At 37.7% G+C, this 18119-nt stretch overlaps 1 pseudogene; it reads right to left on the bottom strand.

The window, feature by feature from the left end:
- Positions 1–227: 227 nt before the first annotated feature.
- LOC101080550 lies at positions 228–13933 on the bottom strand (annotated as a pseudogene).
- Positions 13934–18119: the final 4186 nt, after the last annotated feature.

Raw genomic sequence — 18119 nt, forward strand, 5'->3', positions numbered from 1 at the left:
TCACAAGCTAGGGAACCTTAAAGTAGGGACCTTTCTCAGAAAGAAGTGTGAAATAGAAGAGTGTATTCTAACTTGTAGTCATTAGAGCCACATTTTCATGGTTTTCCATATTTAAATAACTCCTGAACTATTATTTAGTATTTTCCTTTAAATCTACTCATTAAAACTCATTCAATACATTTTTTCCTCAAAATTTTATCTGAAACCAAAGAAAAAAGGGGGGAAGGAGAAAAATGGTACATTAATGGTTCAAGTGGGAGAAACAAGAGGAACATGGAGCTGAGGCTCCAAGCCTCTCCAGGAAAAGTCCTCATTCTTGAAGTGTCCTCTTTGAGGATGACAGCAGAGTCACCGATGGTCCCCCAGCCCCAAAGCCCAGCTTCTTTTCGGAGAAGAGGGCAGAATCACAGTGGCCTGAGGCCAGAGGAATTGGAGGGGGAGAGGGGTCAAAAGGTTACAGGAAGTAGTTATCCACGAGCTTCTTGGAGTGGATGCCACAGGTCTCTTGGGGGGCAGCCTGGAAGATAATGAAATCTTTCCAGAGATGTGTTCATCCAGTTCCCGGATGGCTGCCACATTCCTAGAATGGTAGAAACAGCACAGTGAGCACAGTTTTATTGAAGTGTCACCTGTAACCTTCCCTCACCATTTGGTGGGCACAGCAGATCAGACCAACATCCTTGGCTGCATGTTACCGTGAAATAGGTAGGCAGCACCAGAAGCTCTCTTCAGGGTCTGATGGCCCCCTCATGAGGCACCTCTTGCTTTCAGTCAGTCATCTGAATCTGGTCTAGAGTCTGGATGGAGGGAGAAAGTACCCGTGCACGCAAAAGATTGCCATTAATGATGGCTGACAGACTGATGTAGTCAAAAGAGCTCAGGGCAGTAGCACCATGTGGTCACCAAATCATATTCTCACAGGCACTCAACAAAGAAGCCATAGACTTGGGGGATCTGGCAACTCTAGTGGTTCCCCAGGATCTTGGTGATGTGGTCATTATATTAAACATTAAGTACCAGCAGCAGGAGGAATGTTTCAATGCCTAGAAATCATGTTCCATACAGTCTCTCATGAAAAGGTAGTTGGTCTCGGGGTCTTACCACCCACACTGAACAGCTCCTTGAAGTCATAGAGTTGTCCATGGATGTCACCACATATTGTGACCTGCGACTCCACCCTCTGTACATTGGTCTCCTTTACCAAGATCTCTCCTGCCTTAGCGTGCAGGACACCTTGACTTCACTCTCCTGGATGATTTCACAGCATGGCAGTTGCTCCCACTGTGCATTAAGGTAGCTGACCTAACACCCTGGCCCCAGAGCTCTGAACCCCTCCCCTGCATGGGTCAGAGCCAGCGCGCTCCACTACGTGGAACTCGCGCTGGCTCTCCAGCTCCCTCCCTTCTGCTTCCTTTTTCTTGGCTCCTTGCCCTGCTGCTTAGCCTTCCATCTTCTATCTTTTTGTAGTATTTCTCCCTCCTTACCTCTAGTCTTCCTTACCCTGCTTCTCTTGATTTCTATTCATTTCTTCTTCAGATTTTAACTATTTCTTCTTTCAATCTTTTTTTGGGAGGGTTGTTATTAGTCCACATTCATTATCCTACATTCTGCATCTTGTTTGTCAAGTTATTTCCCCCACCAAAAATAGTTAACCCTCTAAAAAGTGTTAATAGATTTCTACCTACATAGGAATATTATATTTAATGAAAATATTATTAGTAATATATAATATAGTAATAATAAGTGATAGGAACACATTATGCATTCTATCAAAGCCAATACTATGCAGAATTATAATTCTTGAAAAATGGCTTCATGTAAGTAACCAGAAAAGAAAAAAAATGTGTAGACAATCCTAAGTGGGTAATAAGGCAATAAAATTATATTAAGAAATACTAATATAAAGGATGAAACTCTGTTCTATATTATTGTCTTTTTTAATGTTTATTTATTTTTGAAGGAGAGAAAGAGTGTGAGCAGGGCAGGGCAGAGAGAGGGGTACACAGAATCCTCAGCAGGCTCCAGGCTTTGAGCTGTCAGCACAGAACCCAACATGGGGCTCGAACTCACGAGCCGTGAGGCCATCACCTGAGCTGAAGTCGGATGCCCAACTGACTGAGCCACTCAGGCACCCCTATATTCTTGTCTTTTGAATTTAAATGTAGATATTTAGTTCTTCTGAAAATAAATAATGGCATGGAAATTTTCCTTTCATTTGAGTTAACAAACTTGGCCATATTTTTCAATGAATGTTAAAAATAGAAAGTAAGACACATTGTATATACATTCTTTTCATTAATTACTATTTGCGAAGGAAGAGTGTTTAATAGGTTATTCAAAATTTCAGAGAATTGAAATTGATTCTGAAAAGTTACTGTGTAACTATTATGATTAACTTTTCAACAAGGTATATGTGTACATGTATGTGTGTCTATCATTTTCAATCCTCTGGACCAGAGAGGGCACCTACCATTTGTCTAGGATGGTCTACATTCAGTGTCAAAAAAATGTTGACAAAATTTATGGTAGTCAAATACAAAACAATTCTATAAATTCTGATAGTAACACGTTTCATGTACTTTAACTTGCAAATTGGATAGACAGCGTCCTGAAAGAGTATTTTTAAAATGACAGAATCATCTATGCAGACTCTAGAAAAGGTGTTAAAAAGCTAAGTTAAGGGAAGGAAAAGGTGAGAACAATTATCTGACTTTAGAGCATAACAAATAATCATGATGTAAATTAGGTTCTTTAGGGAATAAATTAGCACCCAACTTTACAAAATAGCTTAAAAGCAAACTACCCTCATAACATCAGAAGTAAGAGAAGGTGAACACATCTCTTTGCATTGCTGTCTTGGCCAGATCTGAGTGTGCAATGATGAAAAAGATTGATTGGTTAGATCCTAAGTTTGTTTTGCCATCAAAGTGTCAGTATGGATTGATCTTTTTTCACTAGTGTGTTTTCTCTTTACTGCCCTGCCTGGAAAAGACTTCATTCTTTGATACACTATCCCACTCCAACAAAAGAACAATCTAACCAAAGTCTAATAATTCTGCAGTATATAGGAACACATGTTTGTTTTAAAGGATTCTTCCTACCCCGTCAGAAAACATTTCTCATGAAAGACAATGTTGTTTCTACCAGGATGAGTGTATGTGTTTTTCTAGACAGTTAATACAAATTTAAGGAGCTGTCTGTAGTTTGGAATTCCCTGAATATGTGTGATTTGGGCAAATAAACAAGGTTTGTCTGGTTCAAATGTGAAGATGTTAATTTCAGAGGACTTGGTGACATTTTCAATGTGCACATCAAGGACTTGGAGATACGGAAGATAGGAAGCAAATGTCAAAGAGAGAACAATTATAGTTTGCTAAACACTGCATAAGACATAGGTTTTTATGCTGTTTATATATCTCTAACTGCTAGGATATGGAGCTCACATAAAGTCATAAGATGTCCTATGATGAAGTAATAACAAGTGTGTTGTGTAAGAAGTCATTTAAAAGTATCATCTTGCAAGGAGTTAAGTTTTTAATTATTGGTGATGAGGAAGAATAGTGACAAAGTTACCACATTCATCATTAGGCAAACGTTCATTTTAACAAATTTGAAATATTTGCATTTGACATCTAAAGCCAGACTAGGTGGCAGACATATATATAGGGGGATTGGAGTCAAAGGCAGGGATGTCTATATTTTCAGCACTGGAATGTTAGAGTCCCCACATTTAAGCTGATTTTATAATATTGAATACGTATTACATACCTGGCAGTGAACACTGCAGTAATTTGATAAAGTGCCATTTCATTATAGATACCTATTACTAGAGTTAAATTTCTCATGGAATTCTGAACAAACACCTTTCTCTAACGTCACTTCATATTGTAATATGTAATCTGATTCTGTCGGAGTACATGAGCCTACTCTCATTTGTTTCAAACTTTGACGTAGTAGTTTAAACTTTTTACTGTAATTTTATGCTCATAATAGATTTACAGTTGAATTTCTATGTAGCAAAAATTTCCATTATTCTTTGACACTAGCTTCCTGCTCAGTGTTCTATCTGATAATCCATATACTTTATTTTATCTTAGTTTTTACAGTTTTTTTTTCTTTTTGAATGGGTGTATGATCTGCCAGTACAGGAATATATCACATATTACTTATCTATCTATTTGTATTCAGGTATTCCTATTTTTCTTCAGCTTTACTGAGATATAACTGAAACGTAGCATTGTATAGGTTGAAGGTGTACAATGTGTTGATGTGATATATCTATATATTGTAAAATGATTATCATCACAACGTTAGCTAACAACTCCATCATGTTTCATAATTACCATTTCTTTTTGTGGTGATAACATTTAAGATGTATTCTCTTAAGTACATAATACAATATTGTGAATTATGGTTCTCATGCTGTACATTAAATGCCCAGAACTTATTCACCTTATAACTAGAAGTTTATACCCTTTTATCAACATCTTTCCATTTCCGTCTACACTTCTATAACAACCTTCTACTTACCCTGTTTCTATGAGTTCACGTTCTTAGATTCCACATATAAGTAATATCATAACAGTATTTGTCTTTCTCTGATTTATTTCATTTAGCATAATTCCCATCCATACTGTTACACATGATCTTTCTCATGGTCTGAATAATATTCCATTATATCTCTATTTGTACACAGATAGACATTTTTATCTATCTGTTGAAGGTGAATGGTAGGGAAGTTTCAGAGAGAATACAGTAAAAATTACAAGGCCCTCTGCGTCTGAACATTTAAAAGTATGCTAGAAATGTGTGTGTGTGTTGGGGGGGGGGTTATAAATATTTCCATTCTCAGTAGGAAATCTTCATTTAGATTTAGGATTTGTAAGTTTGTTTTTCCTTGTGCATTTTATTTTTTAAGTAATCTCCACATCCAACATGGGGCTCGAACTCACAACCCCAAGATCAAGAGTCACATGCTCCATTGACTGAGCCAGCCATGTGCCCCTCATTGTGCATTTTATTGATTTTTAGTGGTTCACAGTAAACTTTAAGAATTTGCAATATTCTTAGGACTTCTTACCTAATTAGTGGGCTGCCTACTATTGAGACATGTAGTAGCTTCAGAATTTTCTAAAAAAGGGTATGAAAGTATGGGTTTTGAGGACAAATGATATAATTAAATATATGGGGATCTCAGGATATTGCCATATTGGTTGAAGGATTTCAGGATTTCTTTAAACTGTGTTTGGAACTATACCTACTATCTAATTTTACCACCAAATAATTAATGTCAACTTTTTGTTGTTATTGTTAATGGGGAAGATGGTAGTAAAAAGGGTGGATGGGAGGAGTGTAGCAAGTGTAGACATTTAGATAAGGATAGATCTGGGCCTGAAAAAGTAAGAATGCCTTGTATGGTACATACTATTTCATACTTAACAGTACATTTTATACATATGAATAACCCTTCTTCATAAGCAGATACATCACAGTTAAATCCCTTCCTTCCTTCCTTCCACCTTTTTTTTCATGTTTCTATGCATCACTTTTGTTTTTTGTTTATTATTTCTCCAAGTTTTTATTTAAATTCCAGTTAACATATAATAATACTAATTTCAGGAGTAGAATCTAGTGATTCATCACTTATGTACAACACCTACTGCCCATCACAATAAGTACCCTCCTTCATCCCCATCACTCATTTAGCTAATCCCCCCACCCAGCTCCCCTCCAGTAACCCATGGTTTATTTTCTATACTTAAGGGTCTATTTCCTGGTTTGCCTCTCTTTTTCTCCCTGTGTTCATCTGTTTTATTTCTTAAATTTCACATATGAGTGAAATTATATGTATTTTCCTTTCTCTGACTGACATATTTCACTTAGCATAATACACTCTAGCTCTACCCACATCATTGTAAATGGCAAGACTTCATTCTTTTTTGATGGCCGAGTAATATTCCATTGTGTATGTCCATATGGCACATCTTCTTTATTCATATCCTCCTACCATTTTTTATCTCCATCTCTCTCTTTCCTCTCCCCACCATAAACAAAATTTTTTAAGTGTTCAATATATTTCCTTTTGTTTTGTGGGTCTTTTATAAAATGTATGTTACTTTTTAAATTGTAATTGAACAAATGTGTTACCAGTCTCCAGATGAAGAAATATAAATAATCAGCACCCCAACTGCCTCTAGTTCTCCCTCCCAGTCACTTCCTCCCACAAAGGGAACCATCATTATGACTGCTATCCCTAAATTAGTGGTGCCTATTTGAACTTTATATAGTTAGAACCATATGATACATACTCATTTGTTACTGCTAAACATTATGTCTCTAAGAGTCATCCAGATGGTTATGTTTAGCAGCCTTTCCTTCACTTTCTGTACAGTTTTCTATATTATGAATATGCCATACTTTACCCACTCTATTTTTTTGGATTTTGAGATTTTCCAGAAGAGGCTGTTATGAGTAGTCCTACTCGTGCACATGTAATCTTGTGGACATATACACTTATTTCTCCTGGCTATCCACTTCGTAGCATAATTATTGGTGGACAGTGTATGCCGCAAGTTCAACTTTAGATACACTGTCAAAGAATTTTTCAAAGTGGTTTATTGATTATGCTGTCATAACAGTGTGTGAACATTTGACTTTTGCTAATAATACCTGGTACTATTTTTTTAATTTTATCTATTTTAGTGGCTGTGTAGTAGTTTCTCATTATGAAGCTACTAATAGCTTTATTGAGATATAATTGATATACAGTAAGCTGCATGTTTAAAATGTACAGTTTGATAAGTTTTGATGAAGGTATACACCTGTGAAACCATCACCACAATCAAGGTAATGAATGTATTTATCACCCCTAAAAGTTTCCTTGTGCCCCTTTGTAATTATTTAATCCTATTCCTCCTTTTCTCCTCTCTCCCAGGGCAATCACTGATACCTGTGCTCCCATGTACATAATGTTTCTATTTTTTTCTTCTAGCTGTTGGTTTAAGATTTTTCTGGTTTTCAGTCACTCGATTGTGATGTATCTTGGTATCAGCTTCTTCGTATTTCTTGGAGTGGCTTTGTTGTACTTCTATGAAGTATAAGTTTATTATTTTTATCTAATTTGAAAAAATAATTGGCCAGTGTTTAAATTTTTTTCTCTGGCTTCTATCTCTCTCCTCTCCTTCAAGGACTTTAATTACAAATATGGTAAGCAGTTTGAAGTTGCCTTATAGCTCACTTTTTTTTAACCATATTTTCCCTCTGTTTAATATTATTGCAAAGTTTATTGTTACATCTTCAAGTCTACTGTTTTTGTCTGCAACATCTAACCTCCTATTAATCCCATTTGGTTCACTTTTCTCTCCTGAAATTTTCTTTCTTTCTCTCTGGAATTTTAGAATTTCTATTTTGCTCATTTTTATCTTCCAATCCATCATTAACATATTCATGTTTTCTTCTACCTTCTTACACGTATGGAATACAGTTATAAAAGTTGTTTTAATATTGTTTTTTACTATTACTTGAGTGATTTCTGGGTCTCGTCTTATTGAGTTTTCTCTGCATTCTAGATATTTTTCTGTGTTTTTTTGTTTGTTTTTTTTTGGTTTTTTTTTTTTGCACACCTGGTAATTTTTCATTAAATGCTAGATAGTGTGAATTTTCACTTGTCAAGTGCTGGATATTTTTGTCTTTCTATGATTATTTTGGAGGTTTGTTTGGGGACTCAGTGATTGACTTGGAAACAAGTTTAATCTTTTTGAGGGTTTCCTATTAAGCAATGATAGGCATGACCAGAACACCCTGTATTGTAAATGCTTATTCAAGCCATTTGCCTATTTTTCTGTTGGGTTATCTACCTTTCTTTAAATATGTTTAGCATATTCATTCTATCTATGAGCCATTTATTGAGAATATATAGGAAATATCCTTTCCCACTCAGTGGCATGTTTTTGAACTTTCCTTCAGTGAAAATGTTCCCTGAGAAAGAACATAATAAATATTTCCCTCCCAGAACAGGGTTGTCTACATTGTAACAGGGAGATAAATAGCTTGTCAAAACAATACAGGGTTAATGGTTGGATTTTTATTACCAGTTCATTATGCCAAGAAGTTCAATGTTACAGAACAATTCCTGTTATACCACAATTATGCCATCTTCTTTGCCTGCTGCTAGGATTGATTGGTCCTGTGTGTAGAAAGCAAAGAACAAGTTTTTCCTATGACATAGGCATGTCTAGGGTGAGCCTTATAGACCTAGTTAGTTAGTTAGTTAGTTAGTTAATGTGTATTTATTTATTTTGAGAGAGGCAGAGTGAGTGCGGGAGGGGCAGAGAGAGAGAGGGAGAGAGAGAGAATCCCAATGTGTACTGCCAGTGCAGAACCCAATGTGGGACTCGAACCCACAAAGTTATGAGATCATGACCTAAATCAAAACCAAGAGTCGGATACTTAAACTACTGCCACTCAGGCACCCTTACCCTTTTTCCCTACAGACCTTTAAAAAAAAAAAATCTCTGGAGCTCATTCACCATGAAATGTCATAAAATAAATGCACAAGCCTTCCTTTTTATTAAAAACATACTTTTGAAGATGAATGTTTATTCAGAGATGAAAATCCCTATAGGAATATTTTCCTAGAAATATGAATCATCCAGTGCTTTGGCTTTTCATAAAAAAAAAAAAAAAAAAAAAAGAAAATGAATCTTTCTGCTTAAATGCATCTAAATGGGAACTTGTTATATCATCTATTTATGTTTCAAAGGGAAAAGGGTCAATTAAATAGCTTTAATCACTGTCAATTAAGTAATTTTCATTTCTTTGTCCAAATAATTTCCAAATATTCATTATCCCCAAATCATAGCAGCTGGGGAATTGACCTTATTTTTTCCTATCCCCCATCCCAGATAACATTAATTCATTTATTCTTTGAGAAATAATTGCCTACTATGATGTAAGACACACTGAACTAGCCACTAACTCTCCTCCAAAGATTACAGGGAAGAGATATGAGTGAATAGGGGAGAGAGACCAACACAGCCTTTGGATGCCAGTTGCTGATGGCCTATCTTCTTGATGCCTAAAGGAAGAGCTATGCCTAAGTTGACTTTTGTGTAAGACAGTTAAATGTTACATCTTAGCATGTAATGAAGTCAGTGAAATCTAAGTCAAGACATAGTTGTCTTTTCAAAATAAGTGAATATTATAGGCATTTGAGTAAGGTTGTGTCTGATTTGTATGTAAAGGGGAAGGATGGGGGAAAGAAATAGGAGAAAGGAAGAAATCTGTAGATAATTAAGTAGGTTCTTTCAGAGAAAACTATATAAAACAGAGGAGTGTATCACCACTAGTTGTGGTCATCATCATCATCATCATCAAAACTACACTATTCATCATTTATTGAGCCTCAACTCTGGCCTAGGTGACATACAAGAATTGAAATTTGGTGTCCATAATGGTTCTGCTTAAAGTCTTGCTGCCAGTATCTAGCAGAACAGGGACTAGATTCAAAATCTGTCTCCCTGAAGACATACTTTTTGCACCTCACTAGGGTTTCTGAGAGATCAGCCCGTGTAGTACATTCTAGTCCAGGAAACCAGGAGTAAGGGAACTGTTTGATCATGGAACTTGAGGGCATAGGTCCATAAGAGATGCACAAAAGGCTCAGACAAGTAGAATCTTTTCCATCTAGAAACTGAAAGAATTAAAAATATTAGATAATTTACAGATGACTAGTAAAGCTGGAATGTAGAAACTTTAAGTGGCAGGGCCTAGAAGGAACACCCAGAGATTAAGTGGGGAGTGATAGTGAGCAGATGGCTTGTGAATGTGGCTGGAAGGATTGCTTACTGCCTTCACTAAGCTAGCTAAGAAACATGAAGCCATAGTGGTTATATATCCTCACTCTCTATAGTTTAAAAAGGATCAGACTGTGCTACCCCAAAAGATATATAATATGCAAAAGATGCACTTTGGCATAATGATTACTTTAAGCTGAAGGCAACTGAGAATTAACACGTGCAAGAAGAGTTCTCTACCCTCCCCTCAGATGTCTAAAATCAGGGCATAAATTCTGCTTTGTTGAAGGACTCCAGGAAGAGAAAACCAACTCTTACAACCAAAGACAGAGGGTCACACTGAGAGGAATCAGTATAAATAAACCTTACCAAAATAACCCTTGTTTTCCATTATATTTATTCCTTGTACATCTACTCACCTTCCCACAACTTATCACCACTAGAAGCCCAAATCTCCTTTCCCCTTTCTAGTCACTTCTCCACAATGTATTGCCGTTTGTTAAAATGGTATATAATCTCTTTTGCTAACTAGTTCTTTGCGTTTTCACATCTTTTCTGTCACTTCTCCTATACACATAAAAAAAATATTCACATCAGTAAAAACTGCAACTTTTTTTCCTGTTCATCTGTTTTATGCCAGGTTAATTCGTAGGCCCTAGCTACTTAACGTAATAAGGTGGAGGAAAGTTCTGTTTCCTCCCCATCAGTCTGTGCCATAGGTTTTTTTCATTCAGGAGGTAACAATGTGGTGGGAAAATATTTGGCTAGGAGTTGAGATATTTATTAGTCTTATCCTGGACATTAGTTACTTCTGTGACTGAGTTAAAGGGTTCTACAAAACGTCTTTGTGGCTTAAGTTCCTTATGAGCATAATAAAAGAGTTAGAAACAAAGAGGATGGCAGACAAGGTTCACTTCCTGGCTGGAGGGCTTTGTCAAAGAAGACTAAGAAGCCACATGGGCCATGATTACCAACGGCTACCACAGGCACTGAAGCAAAGCAGTTCTGGTGGATGTACAGAATATATATCATCTCTGGAATAAAAGATGCATAAAATTTCTTCCACTTCTGCATTCGGTGAATTAGTTTGTACCCTTTTATGGATTCTACCTGAGGAAGAAGCGGGCACATACAGCAAGTGATGAGACAATGTTTGGGGAGAAATGAAATCCCTTTTGAGCCTTGGGTGGTAAAGAAGCAATCCAAGATCTACCAAGAATTCAATATTCTATTTATCCCATGTTGTCCATAATGGTTTGGGTGCTACAGATGCCTGTAATAATGTGCAATTAACATATAGAGATAGGACCCCCATCCCAGTTCTAATGTCCAGATTAATTGGCTGTCCTAGAAGGAAAATCAGCAGATCTATGAAGCACATACCTAATATTATCAAAGACTTGATTTCGGGAAACTAATAATGGATATTAGCTTCTTCCAGTGAGAAACAAATTGTATTATTTAAATACAACCGTCTCTATAACATGTTGCATTCAAAGTTTCAGAAACTTATTCCCGCACAATTTTACTCCCACCTCTTTCTCCCAGATGCAGATGTAATTCATGTAGAAGCAGACATTAAAATAAGTCACTCAGGGCAGACTTGCTTTCATTTACATAATGTTCTTTGAGGGGGGAAAGTATTAAATCAATTTTAACCTGTTTGGGCCTGTATCCAAATAAAGCGCAGGCCTGTTGAAGGAGAATCAGTTTTGATATTTGCAAAAGAGATCATATGAAATGCATTACTCAATTAAGTAAAGGAATTTATACTTTATTATAGAATATTGTACCATCTGCCGGATGAATATAACTAATTAAATTTGACTTGGTATGTGGTTTTAACAAACAGTTGAAAAATGAAAATTCGACAATGAATTCTTCAGCAGCACCTGAAACGATAGATACCCACTGGGAAAGACTGCATCCAGCCCTGCTCAGGTTGCAAACAGACTTCCCATTGTCTGGTTGCAGTCTGCATAATGTTTGCATTAAAAAACAGGTCAGATTCAGTAACTACTCACAAGCAACACGGAAAAGAATGCAATGTGTGTCTGCTGTTGCCGAAGAACTAACAAGGTAACATCATGGAATAAAAAATGGCTGCAAAGCTTCCCTGGCCACAGAAAAGAGACGACTACTTTGCTCTGAAGTGTACTGCCAAAATCCCTGCTTAAGAGGCTACCGGGGCGCCTGGGTGGCTCAGTCAGCTGAGCGTCTGACTTCGGCTCAAGTCATGATCTCACAGCCCGTGAGTTCGAGCCCCACGTCGGGCTCTGTGCTGACGGCTCAGAGCCTGGAGCCTGTTTCAGATTCTGTGTCTCCATCCCTCTCTGAACCTCCCCCGTTCATGCTCTCTCTCTCTCTGTCTCAAAAATCAATAAAGGTTTAAAAATTAAAAAAAAAAAAAAAAAGAAAAAAAAAGAGGCTACCGAAGCAAGGCTGGCCAATACCCATTGTTAGTAATACTGCAGTCAAGCTGAAATGCTACCGCGACAAATCAGGCTAGAGCCATGCTACTCTCCGGTCTTGGCCATGAGGCAGTCAAACCTAGCTGACTCTGTAGGTATCAGTTGTTATCTATCAAATGGCAATAATATTATGCCACCTTGTCAGGAGGGCTATTAGGGGAACCAAAGAGCTTAGAAATTGCTTTATACCAAATGCTGTGTAAGTTTATTGATGGAGATGCTAAAATAACAAAATGATTAGTTAAAAGAGAAACATTTCTTTTTTTTTTTTTTCAATATATGAAATTTATTGTCAAATTGGTTTCCATACAACACCCAGTGCTCATCCCAAAAGGTGCCCTCCTCAATACCCATCACCCACCCTCCCCTCCCTCCCACCCCCCATCAACCCTCAGTTTGTTCTCAGTTTTTAAGAGTCTCTTATGCTTTGGCTCTTTCCCACTCTAACCTCTTTTTTTTTTTTTCCTTCCCCTCCTCCATGGGTTTCTGTTAAGTTGCTCAGGATCCACATAAGAGTGAAACCATATGGTATCTGTCTTTCTCTGTATGGCTTATTTCACTTAGCATAACACTCTCCAGTTCCATCCACGTTGCTACAAAGGGCCATATTTCGTTCTTTCTCATTGCCATGTAGTACTCCATTGTGTATATAAACCACAATTTCTTTATCCATTCATCGGTTGATGGACATTTAGGCTCTTTCCATAATTTGGCTATTGTTGAGAGTGCTGCTATGAACATTGGGGTACAAGTGGCCCTATGCATCAGCACTCCTGTATCCCTTGGGTAAATTCCTAGCAGTGCTATTGCTGGGTCATAGGGTAGGTCTATTTTTAATTTTCTGAGGAAAAAGAGAAACATTTCTATCTGAAATGTGATCTCTCAGTGTGAACTACTGGCATCATGCTATTTGACTTTTTCACCCAGATATTCTCATTCTTTGTTGACAAAGCCTTGGTATTCCCGCATCACTCAAACGCTTCATTAATTGAGCACCACAAGAGTGCTAGTGTTATATCTTTTATGGGAACTAAGTCTTTTGAATATTTAGTCATCATTTCTCTGGTAAAATTAATACTTTCTCATATGAAAAAAAAATTTTTTAATGTTTATTTATTTGAGAGAGAGAGAGAGAGAGAGAGCAAGCACAAGTAGGGGAGGAGCAGAGAGAGACAACACAGAATCCAAAGCAGGATCCAGGCTCTGCGCTGTCAGCACAGAGCCCCACGTGGGGCTTGAACTCACAAACAGCAAGATCATGACCTGAGCTGAAGTTGAATGCTTAACCGACTGAGCCACCCAGGTGCCCCAATACAATCTCATATTTAAATGGTGTTGTGTCTTTTAAAAAAATAAAATAGCTATAGCATTTTCTTAAAGGAACATTTCAAAGCATTCCATTTGTTCAAACAGTTGAACAGTAGTCCTTAATAAGAAGAAGGAGATGGATGAGAACAGCTGACTCTGGGAGCCATCCACATGAGACAATTGTGTCGAGAAGCTGATCTACAGAATTTGGGGATAAAAGCTTCTGCGTAGCATATGCTTCCACTTTGGGCTGAGGGTGTTTACGAAGCACTCAGCATCATCACTCTTCAGAGGAGAGTTGGGGTCGCACGGAAAAGAAAACAGAAGATTTGTCTGAGAAGCAGAAGGAGTTGACACCATTAGGGCCTCTGTGAGGAGACAGGTTTCTCAAGTTTCATTTGTGCAGGAGTTAGGGATCCGTGGGAAATGAACACTTTGGAACTAACTAGCTCACACAAATACTGAACTTATTTTTCTGTAACTGTTTTCCCTGGTATGAAAATCATGGTCTTCTTGGGGCCCTATATAAGACAGCTGAATTTAAAGTAACCTGTTGACATATGGGAATGATAGGAACAAATTCCAAATTGAAATAAGCAGAAGGAACATATGAAATAAATCACTGGAAAGCTGAGCACGTGTAGGTAGAGGTGGCCCAATTAGACTCTAGAAAACCAAGAAAACACAGAATGAGATAAACGTTTGTGGTAGCAGTTGGGGAATACAGTTATTCTCCTGAGGTCAGAAGAAGCTTCAACAAACAAGCCTGAGCTATTGGATTTGAAGGTAGCTGTAACATGAATTCCATCCAGAAAAGCCATCAAGCCCTATTCCTTAATTACATATTTATTAAAGACATTTTACAGGATATCCCCAGTAAGCTGACCTGCCCATTTACAATATGTGTCCACTTAAGAATGGATTTATAAACATATATCATTTGCCAAGGTTCAAAATCTCCAACATCTTTTATAAATACATTATCCAGGCATTATTCACAAACCGGAACTATTGTCCTGGTGAGATGATTTCTGGCAGGTCTCTGTGGGATTTCCTGTTCTAATATTGTCTGAGGAGGTGCTGACCGCACATCAGTCAGGAAGCATGGTGACGTGCACCTGTACTCATGGGGAAAAGCATCCTATCAACCCAGGGCACTGCGTCTACCTTTCGGTAGCCTGTCTCAGGTGGTGCTGGCCGGAGAAGAATCTTGTCTTACTTCTGAAGTTTCCTTTTAAAATTGTTTTGAGCCAATCCGTCAACAGGTGTATGATTTTTCTGCCAGATACAGCAATTAAGATATCAACTGCTATTTCCTTGACTGCAAAGGGGGAACAGGAGGCTAAGATGTACTCGCTGAGCTCAGTTTAGGTTAGAGGCAGCATCTGGGTTTCTGTAAGGAACTGCTTTTATCCAGTTTGGCAGTTGATTGGAATGAGAAATCGGCATCCAGTGACATTTTCAGGTCACAAGAAGGTAATGTGGAACAGAACCTTAGAAAGGGCTGTCATTAAGTCCCACTCTCCCTCAATGACTGGATATAGCCACTCCTCTCTCTGCTCAAGAAGTGGTTTTGAATTTAAATATTACACACTTCAGATTTTTTGTTGGATTTTCAAAACTAGTTTCTCAGAGACAGAGTTTTGGTGTACATATTTAATTTCAGAAAAATATACACTGCTGTAGAGTTGATAGAATGTTGCTTTTTCATTTCTTAAGTTCATGTGATATGCCCATTGCCATCTCAGGAAGCTGAGGCATGAAAGTGTATTTAATTTTACAGTATCCCTACTCATCTTTCTAACTCCAGCTACAAGGTTTCTTAGTGCAGAATGGTTATGTGGTAGGATTATGTTGTAATCTCCTTCTGGTGTCCCTACGCTCATTCCCGTCTTGGGTCCTAACTCACTGATTTCAAAAACCTATTCTGAATCAATTGTTTTAAGACTGATGCTGCCTTTAACCTCTGGCAACAGTAACATGTATTACTCAAATCTGATAAAAAAGTATGATATTAGCATATTTTCAACATTCACTCCCCATATTCACCAAGTATGTTTTCATTTTAAAATGAAACAGCACTGATGGATCACTTCACTCATTTGTTCATAAACTCAACTCTTCATTGAGTGGTAAAAAAAAAAAAAAAAAGAGAGAGAGAGAAAGAAAAAGAAAAATGTGGTAGTCAAGACCTCACTTTAAATCTCATTTCTGCCTTTTACCAGTTATGTGATCTGAGGCAGGATCCTCTAACCAAAAGGATCTTTTGGAATCAGACATACCCCGGTTCTTAAAATTAATTGCATGGCCCTGGATAAATTACTTTAACTTCTCTGAGCCTCAGTTTCTTTACCTGTTAAAAAACAGAAGAATAAGCTGAGTACTTGGCACTGCGCTGAGCACAGAATGTACACATTACCTTGTGCTTATTATCAATATATAACTGTCATATGTTGATATGTAACAGAAAGTATCTGTTGTGTCACGGTAGATGCAAGTTGGTTCCCAAGGAAAGGCAGGAGCAGAGTGACCAGGATTCCAGGATCTGCACCACTCCCTCCCCCCCCCCCCCCAGCCCGCTCTGTGCTTCTGCGGGAAGCCACTCTATCTCCTAAGTCCAGACTCAGGAGGGAGGAAGCCCTGGGAAAGGCATGGCGGAGAAGGAACCTGCCCAGTGCTCCTCCTAACTGGCCTGTCTTCACGTCCCTTTTCAGTTTCAAAATAGCACATATTTCTTCCCCCCAAGCAGCTGTGTGGGGCACTCTGGATTGCGCAATCCAAGTCCTGTGTAAAGTAGGCCCTGCAGTCCCCAAAGATCATTCCCGTGGATTTGGCTGATTCTGAGGATTAGTATCAGCTTGTACAGATGTAGAAATTATTGGTGCTTCTTACTTGAAGGGAGCCAGGTGTCTGAAAAGCCAGCCACAAATAGTCATATGTAGACATACAAAATGAGAAGTTTGAAAGAAAAAAAGAAATGAGATTCTGATTTTTTTCCCCCCTTTCTAAATGCTCTCTGCTTTGGAAGGTATTTAATTGATCAAAAAGGAAGCTTTTTGTATATGTATGTTATACGTGATACTTTCTTCTTAGTATTCAGTATTCTCCAGAAGGGGTGCTTTCTTTTTTCCCATTGTTTGTTTCTGGACCTTGGGTGTAGAGGCTTGAACTAACATACTCCTTGGTTTATGGCTTTTACTATCAATTGACAAGAAAAGGTACTGATTTAATTGACTGATTGCCTTCTATCTCCTTTTCCAACATTCACTTGCTTCCCTCCACCCAGAGGCTACTATTCTGATATCATTCATATAAATTTTAGTTATATGCATTCTTACAAAATATTGGCCTGCATTATTCATTTAAATTAATGAAAGTTTCTCCACTTATTATCTTTTATGTTACATGAAAGAGATTACATGACGGAGGTTTCTGTGTTCTTTGTTAGATTAATGCCTAGATATTTTATATCTGCCTATTTGTTATCTAGAAATATAGTTTTTGGTTGGCAGGAAGTTTAGAATCTCATTTTTTATTGTATTTTCAATGTGTTGATATTTTATTCAGCCATTACCACAGTAACACTAAGTAACAACCTAAGTACCAACAAGATCAGTGACCATAATAAAGATTTTTTATTTTTGATTATATTTCAAATCGCTTCTTGCTGGTTATATTAGCTATTACTCCAGCAATGCAGTAAAGCAAGCCAATCCAAAACGCCGTGTTTTACAAAACATGTCTATTTCCCCTTGTCTGGTCTCTCACGTGTCTTCAGGTTAGTTAGAGCCGTGCAGGACTAGACTAAGAGGAGCTTATCTTGCCTGTGGGCTACAGATTGGATGCAGATCCACTATATATGTCTGTTCATTCTCCTTGGAACAGTGGCTACCCAAGGAATATTCTTCTCTTGATGCCTAGCAGGAATGCAAGAGAACCAAACTGAACCGTGCAAGCAAGTTGAAAGCTTTTGTTCTCATTCAGCCCACTAACAGGCCATTGGCCAAAGCAAATCACAGAGCCAATGCCAACATCACTTTGGAACCAAGTATATTCTGCCATAATGGGGGCTGGAGGATGGTAGTGTCTAGTTATATGAATGATAGAGGCTATGGATATACAATTGTTACATAATCTCTGTTGATGTAAATTATATCAATTTTTGTGAATTAAAAAAAAAATCCTTGCTGGATTCCCTTACCACTATTAGTTGTTGAAACTTGTGGGTTAAGGAAGGTAACTGTATTGTTTGTAAATGATGAAAGTTTAACGTCCTCCCTTTCAAAGCTTACACCTATTCTTTCTTTTCCTATACTATTAGCCAGGGTCTACCCTGTGGAAGACTAGTGGTGATGGTGGGCAACCCTGTCATAATCCACATCTAACAGGGAATAAATATGTTTTCTCTATTAAGTATGTTTACTGCAGGTTTTTTTGTCTGTAAGATTATCCAGTTAAGGAAGTCCCCCTCCATTCTTAGTTTTCTGAGTTTTAATCATGGTTCTTGAATTTTCTCAATATTTTCTATGCATTGATTGACATAATT

The sequence above is a fragment of the Felis catus genome, chromosome B4, assembly GCF_018350175.1.
Source record: "Felis catus isolate Fca126 chromosome B4, F.catus_Fca126_mat1.0, whole genome shotgun sequence".
Taxonomy (NCBI): domain Eukaryota; kingdom Metazoa; phylum Chordata; class Mammalia; order Carnivora; family Felidae; genus Felis; species Felis catus.